We start from the raw sequence: 7,454 nt of genomic DNA, 5'->3' as shown, positions 1-7,454 counted from the left end.
TTGGTTCCATTGCTTTGACCACGGGTGAAGAGGCAGAGGATGTCTGTGTCATTCCAGTGGCTCCATGTTCAGTGCTATATCTCTCCTTCCGTTCATCAACTTGCAGCACCATTTCGATCAATACTGTGAGCCATGTCCCTACTAACATTACTCAGGTAACTAGTCCATCCAGCCAGAACCTCCTTTGAGCCTGTGCTTGTGATGTTAATATGTAAAGACCTCTGAAGTGTTATGAAAATCTCCCACCGAATCTGACCCGACAGCTCTAGCTTTTGAATGACTATCTCATGCTTTATTGGGTTACAAAATAGGACGTTATATTTTAGCAGATATTTTTCCTCTTGACTCATTAAATAAACTTTCAATTCTTAGTAAACAAATCTTACATACTGAAGCTTTAAATGAAATAATTGAATAAAATCAACTTGAGTCAAAGCCTTTTATGGAAAAAGTAATACCAATTATTGAAAGAAAAAGCCTACACACATTCAGTAGTTTGTTTTTTTTCAGTATGTGAAGTCACATTTCTGTTGTAGTGGCATGACTAAAATGTTGATTCTAATTACAGTTGTAACAAATATGATAAACCATGCAAAACAAATTATATACTTCATACTACTTTATAATCATGAATTGTATACACACTGCACACTACAACATTTAGAGTTCCAAACACAAAAGAATGAATTTCTGTACAAGTTGCTTTTTTTAACAAATATAGGGCGCACATTTTCCAATGGAAGGTAGCCTTCATAATGACTGGAGTGTACCATGTCAGTCCACCTCTGAGGGTGGAAAACATGGGCTACCCCCCCCCCCCCCGCCCCCAACAGTGTGAGATGAGCCAAAGTCAACAGCCTGTATGTTTAACAGGAACTGATGTAGAGAAGACAGGCTCTTATGAGCTTTATTATATCAGTCTTAGGTTGTACATGATAGAGCAGACTGAAGAGATCAAAGCTTTGTCAACCATGCAAATAGAAGTGTACATGCACAAAATCATCTGTACACACACACACACACACACACACACACACACACACACTGACCATGGCACTTGCACCTGCCCTGCGTGATTGGGTCGACCAAGAATTTGTTTGTGATTTTGTTGGACAGGCTCACACCAAAACATTGTTATTGAATGTACTGAATGTTGTTCTTTCATTTCAGCCCTAATTTCCATCGTGGTAGGTCTGATCAAAACCAATCACCCAGGAACACCTCTGAAACACATCACAGCTGCTGCGTTATCTCTTCCTGATACTGGGTATACTTGAACTGCTAACTGCCTTTCTTGATTAATAAACACCAGCAGATGCTCAGCACTAGCATGGCAACCCACCACCACCATCACCACCTTAAGTTGTGGACACTTGGGCCTCAGCCAGAGGTGGTTTGGCACGACTGGAACCTGAACTTGTTTCTCAGTGGTGGAGCTTACCACAGGATGGTAAAAACAGCCCCCAAATTGAAAGTAATTCATGTCCAATGTACTTTTACATGATAGGTTCAGGCTAGGTCAAACGTGATACTTTTGAGAAAATGCTTACCCATGCAGAGGAATGATAGGTTAATTTAAAGCTAAGATGTCAAGCATATCAGTTTAAGGTGTATATACTTGCATATAAAATATAAAATATATATTTCAAGAGTAAAAAGATTCTTGCCTGTCCTTTCTTGATATCGTTGACTTAGCTGGACCCTAAGCATGTGCAACTGTTTTTGTGTGTGTTCACAGTGATCAATGAGACATTTGGCACATTGCAATCAAGCTTGTCATGGTAAATTACACCTCTATCCCTACTTGGAAAAGGCTTCAAAGATCCAGGCCAAGAGCAAGTAAATGTCAACAGTGGGAGCCAAATTCTGAAAACCAAGTTCTTCAATTTCACCAAAAACATGTTTTTTTTAAACATACATCTATTTTCACTGCCACTGAAGCATGCTGTGCGTTTCTGGAGGTGATGGCTAATCTCGGACATTTAATAAATAGCCTTCACCACCACGCTTTTCTCATTTACGGGTAATTTGACTCGCCGACAGGCCTGAGCATGTGTTGTCACCAGAGTGAAGTACATGGGTGTGTTTATCTGACAAACATGAGGTTGAGAATGTGTGGACACTATGCTGGTGTGTAAGTCAGGCTTCACTTGAGTAATGGTGTATGTGGGTTGTGTGGCATTCCACCCCTGCACCCACCCCCAAACCCTGAACAGCATATGTGATGGCAGGGTGGGTTGTGAATCTTCCCTCTTTAATTAAGATTACTGGTCAGAAAAATGACTGTAAATACTTACCGAATGTAGACTTGTGTTAACTGGTATCAGCCGATCAACTTTTGCTCAACTGAAACTACTATAAAATAAATAAACAAAAATGCCCATAATACTGTTGCTCCAGTGTCAATAGCCAAACACATATAGCTAAAATTCCCAGACTCTTCAACCAAAAACCAAAAATACTGGCCCTTTTTATCCTTTACAATGGGCCATATAGAATAACTCAAGAGTTAGTTCTGCTCAATAGCTATTAAACTACTAAGGTATAAGGTATAAAATGTGTTTATTTTAGCATTTATCATGAGAATATAACTGGAAACTGGAACTGGAAAAACTTTAATTTATTCATTAGCTATGCTATTATTGCTAGGTCAAACTCTCACTATAAACTCCCAAATCTAGTAAATTTGTAACAGTTTAAATTGAGTGACTAGTTAAGTTTAGTCCCGGTGAGTGTCCTCCTTGCTTTTGGCAGTCGAAGTAGGCGAGGTGGAACTAGAGAGAGGAGCATTTTTAATACAGTGTTTATCCTGCTTTAACCACATCGCTGGTTCATTGACAAGTGGGTCAGCCTTGCTGGAGCTTGCCATATGCTAACAGTGCAGTGCTTGTGTGTGTGTGTGTGTGTGTGTGTGTGTGTGTGTGTGTGTGTGTGTGTGTGTGTGTGTGTGTGTGTGTGTGTATGTGTGTCACTGTATTTATTTCCTGACTCTTCATTGCTGAATTTCTAAACGGGATAATAACAAGTTGAAAATAAAAACTTCTCATGGGGTTTGTATGAAGAATTTTGTGTTAGTTTCTCAACTTTCTCATTTTCAGTTGAATCTTAAATTATGAGTATATAATTCAGGTCCTGTGTGTGTGTGTGTGTGTGTCTGATAATCAGTTCCAGCACTTTTCCAGATGTGCAAGACTGTAGAAAATCTGGACACTCAGGGCCAGTCCACTAAGCCAAGTCAGGTAAAAAAAAGAGATCTCACATTTTCACTTCCTATGTTAAAACTAAGCCCCTGTTTAAACTATGCTTCTGCTTTAACTATAGCTCTGTTAAAACTATACCTCTGTATAAACTGTACCTCTGTTAAAATTGTACCTCTGTTTAAAATGTACCATCAGTGTTTTGATATGGTTTTAAGGCCTCCCTGCAGTTCAAGAGTCTCTACAAACGTTGCGCACAGTGCTCCAATCCCTAATGAAAGATCTTATGATTCTTGCTGTCAGCTGTACAAGCACATATACAGCTAGCTTCAGTTTTACTAGAGTAAGTTAAAACTTTTAATAGCATGGCACTATGAAAATAAGAATTCAAGCTTGAGGGGTTTAATAACTACAAAAACCTTTCTGCCAGTCTCCAATATCAACTAATGAAGCTATCTATCAGCATCTGGATAACTGATGTCAACATGTCAGTGCAAAATAAATGCTGGGTTGAATATTTTAATTCTGAACTACATGTCAAGTCATCCATCCATCTATCTATCTATCTATCTATCTATCTATCTATCTATCTATCTATCTATCTATCTATCTATCTATCTATCTATCTATCTATCTATCTATCTATCTATCTATCTATCTATCTATCTATTTCTCTTTCTGATAAAGCTGATCCAGCTTTATTGAAATTAGTCACAATTTATACTTACTAATACTTCTAATACAAAGAGTGTATGCTAAGTTTGCCTTTATAAATTTAATGTCCTAAAATTACATTAGCTACCAGCTCCTGCCAGTGATGTGGAGCCTGACTGTTTTGAAACCTCCGAACAGTGCTCTGACATCATTTGCAGACTCAGCCCTATCTACCTGATCCTGATGTGGTAAGGGAAGCGTAAGCATGTCAGACCGGCTGTCCACGCCAGGCTCATGAAATGCTCCACCTCTCGTCTGAAGCTGTGGTGAACGCTGCGTTCCGGTTGGCTGTAACCACGTCACTGAGGTCCACCGCGGCAGGGCTGAGGTGGCGGGGCAAAACGCCCACCCCGCCATAGCCCCCATTTCCCTTCCAGCTCTTTTACGCCCTCTCCCCTCTTTCTGGAGCTCCAGTTTCTTCCCCCTGCTGCTTCCCCTCCCACATCTCTCCCTCCCTGTTTAGACAAACTCAGACATCACCTCCATCCAATTTATCTTTCTGTTCTCTGCTCTTATCTCGGTATCTAATGCCTGCAGTGGGCTTGTCCTTCTCCTTCTCTTGTTCCCTGTACTGTTCAAGAGACACATGGTTCCAAATCTGTCATTTCAGATTTAAGATCTCCCCAGATGATTTTAAACAACTAATCCTTCTCCTTTTCTTTCGCTGTACCCGCATGGTGCAGTGTTATCAGTGTTATTAATATAACATGGATGTGGACGTTTGATATGTCTAAATTCTGTCTTGGAACATAGATTAATCTCCGATCAGAGAACGCAGCAGCTGCGAGAAATTTGCAGTCCCACTCAGTCAAGCCACAGGCCGCATTTTCTTGATGTTCCTCTTCTGAACTGATTTACTAGTTTAAATTTAATTCAGTTGTGGGCCTGGGAGGACAAGATGGTGCAACGTGTTGCTGAAATTCAGCTCCTGCATGTCTGACACATCTGACATGGCTGACGTCATTGGATGCAGCGTGCTGGGACTTTCATCAAGAGTGTCAGATTATTCCAGTAATCAGATTATGCCAGTAAGACATTTCCATAAACAAGAAGGAGTGTTCAGGTTAAATGCAGCTGGATAGGTGAGCAACTATGAACCATAAAATACTGACTTCCTCTAACAACCATTAAAACCAAGGATGGTTTTATCTGGAGAATGCACAGAGCTAACATACTTTGCTATGTATGTGCACAGATATTAAAGTATGCATAGATATTCATAAATGCATAGATGTAGATATTTGGATTAAAAATTAATAGTTTAAAAGTGAGGTTTCCTATTGTGCTCTATCCACAGACCTCACACTAAAACACTGCAGATGAGCTCTGTAACACAACTCCTCTCACCCGCAAAAAAAGTAAATTAACATGAAAAAACTTTGACCTAGGTGTATGAGTCCAATGATTACTGGGGAGGGGTGGTGGTGGTGATTAAATCAGACCACCACAAGCCTCAGTGGACAATGCATGCTCCATCCCTGCAGAACTGACTGAGCAATCAATGAGCATCTTTCCTTCTTTTCAGCAACCATACATCCTACATCCCAGGTCAATCCCAGTTCCCTGAGGTCACTGCTCACTCCAGAAGTCAACCGAGATGCTTCTGCCACCTTCTGAAGGATGGAAATCCCCTTGGCAGTAGAGCTGAGTGTATGAGATGGAAAACATCCACTTTCAACTGAAGGCATCGTGTTTTTGCTTGTTGTTTTCCACTCTTATGCAGCAGTATGAGTATAAATGTAATCAGTCACTTGTTTTTGACATTACAGAATCTTTCCAGGGTTTTTTTCCGAGAAGCAAAAAGGTTTATATTAGAGGATTAGGACTTTTTAAACTAGCATTTGTGGCTGAGGGCCATTTGTGTAGTAAATGACACAGAGCAGGCTTGCCAAAGCACTACGTGTGTGGCTTCTTAACAGTGACTTGTAGTAGTTTTGCAATGTGATTGTTTTGATATACTTTAAAAGCAAGTTGTGGAGCAAAATGGGTTTAACAGTTAAATGTGGTAATTTGGTAGTTGGGAAATATTGCTCTTATACTGAATCATTAGATCATCACTCAAGCAAGCAAACCAGCTCGCTGCACATGCAGAGCTACTCTGGCCTATGCCCACGTTTACTTTTCCCCCTTGAGGCTTCTTAAGTGACACCACGCGTTTGTGCTGCAAAACCTTTAACATCATAAGTCTTCGTTGATGACGGCAGTCTGCAAAGCCAATTAGCAGTGCTGTGCTCCATAAGAAAAGCAGGGCTGAGATTTCAAGTCGGGGGGAAAGTTTTCCTGGCTCAACAACTCAGAGGGAATTTTCCCTCCTTGGCGTTCAAAGATTAAGATTGCAGTGATTAAGAGACACTGAAGAAAATGAAGCCCAGCGTCTCTGAACAACTAAAGTGCAGAAAACAGAGCCGGTGATATTAGCAACTTTCAAATGAACCTAAACACAGGAAATTAAAGGTACAGGGCAACCCAGGCTGTGAGATCTGCATGTTTGTTTCTAATTGCTTCTGATGCAAATATTGCATTGATGATCAGTTTGTCCAAGGTAATTCCATGACTACATAGCTGTTTGTCTGTTTGTTTGTTTTTATTACATTAAACATATAGGTTGTCTTATGTAATACTGATGATGACTTCGGAATGTAATTAGATATATCTAAGGTTATCTAGTTTGTTGTTTGGTGATTTGCAATGTAAGGAGTATGGAAGGGGAAAATAATTTTGTGCCTCTGGTTATTGGAATGTAATTCATCCAAACTAGATAAATGAAATGAAACATGAAATGAAAATTTGCAATTTTGTGGATACTAATGTATAATTCAAATACAGGTATCATATCCAAGATAACTATGTGCAGTTAAGATCTATGGCACTAAGACCATTATAGCACATGATGTGTCACTGAGGATTATTGGGATCAACTGTCAGAACACTTTGATAAACAATCTAATCTAAGCCAGCGCAGGCTGTCTAATATACACTTTGGCTTTTATCATCAAAGTGGTGATCTGAGAAGAGGCAATAAAACTCCTCCACAGTGCAAACACATTACTGAAGAGCACTTTAAAGCTTGCACAGGGATACAACTCAATCAGACTGAGGTTCCATCAAGTCAGAGACAGTTTCATTTTGTCAAGCTTGCCAGTATTTGCGTCAGCCATGAATCCACTTAGGTGCTATTGTCCTTCTCCAGTGAGGAGTATTTTTTATGTTTTTATTCATTACATATTTAGAACAAGTTTTCAATGCCTTATAGATTATTAGTGGAGTAGATTAATCTTAGGATATGTGTATTACTGTAATAATAGTGTCATGGTTGACACCATAATAACATGTATATGTAGCATAAAGGAGATTACTGGGGAAAATCCCACAATATAAATTTTCAAAAAGTGTTAAGTATCAATTTTGATCAAATTTTACGATGTTTGGACTCCAAAATTGTTTTATACACTAGCATAGAATTATCAACTCCCAAAGTATTTTCCTTCTTTTAAATTCCAATCTAATTTAATATGAACAAATACTTATTCTACAAACAGAACA

General features: G+C 39.3%; 1 long non-coding RNA gene across 1 annotated transcript; it reads left to right on the top strand.

Moving 5' to 3' along the window:
• The first annotated feature begins 2,832 nt into the window (after positions 1-2,832).
• LOC113574602 (uncharacterized) lies at positions 2,833-6,925 on the top strand. The gene is made up of 3 exons (XR_003410337.3): positions 2,833-3,050; positions 3,166-3,239; positions 5,437-6,925. It is a non-coding gene; the product is annotated as an uncharacterized LOC113574602 (long non-coding RNA).
• Positions 6,926-7,454: the final 529 nt, after the last annotated feature.

The sequence above is a fragment of the Electrophorus electricus genome, chromosome 18 (assembly GCF_041902795.1).
Source record: "Electrophorus electricus isolate QZ-2024a chromosome 18, ASM4190279v1, whole genome shotgun sequence".
In the NCBI taxonomy this organism is placed as follows: domain Eukaryota; kingdom Metazoa; phylum Chordata; class Actinopteri; order Gymnotiformes; family Gymnotidae; genus Electrophorus; species Electrophorus electricus.
The sequence above is the reverse complement of the archived record's forward strand: the minus strand, read 5'-3'. Positions and strand labels throughout refer to the sequence as shown.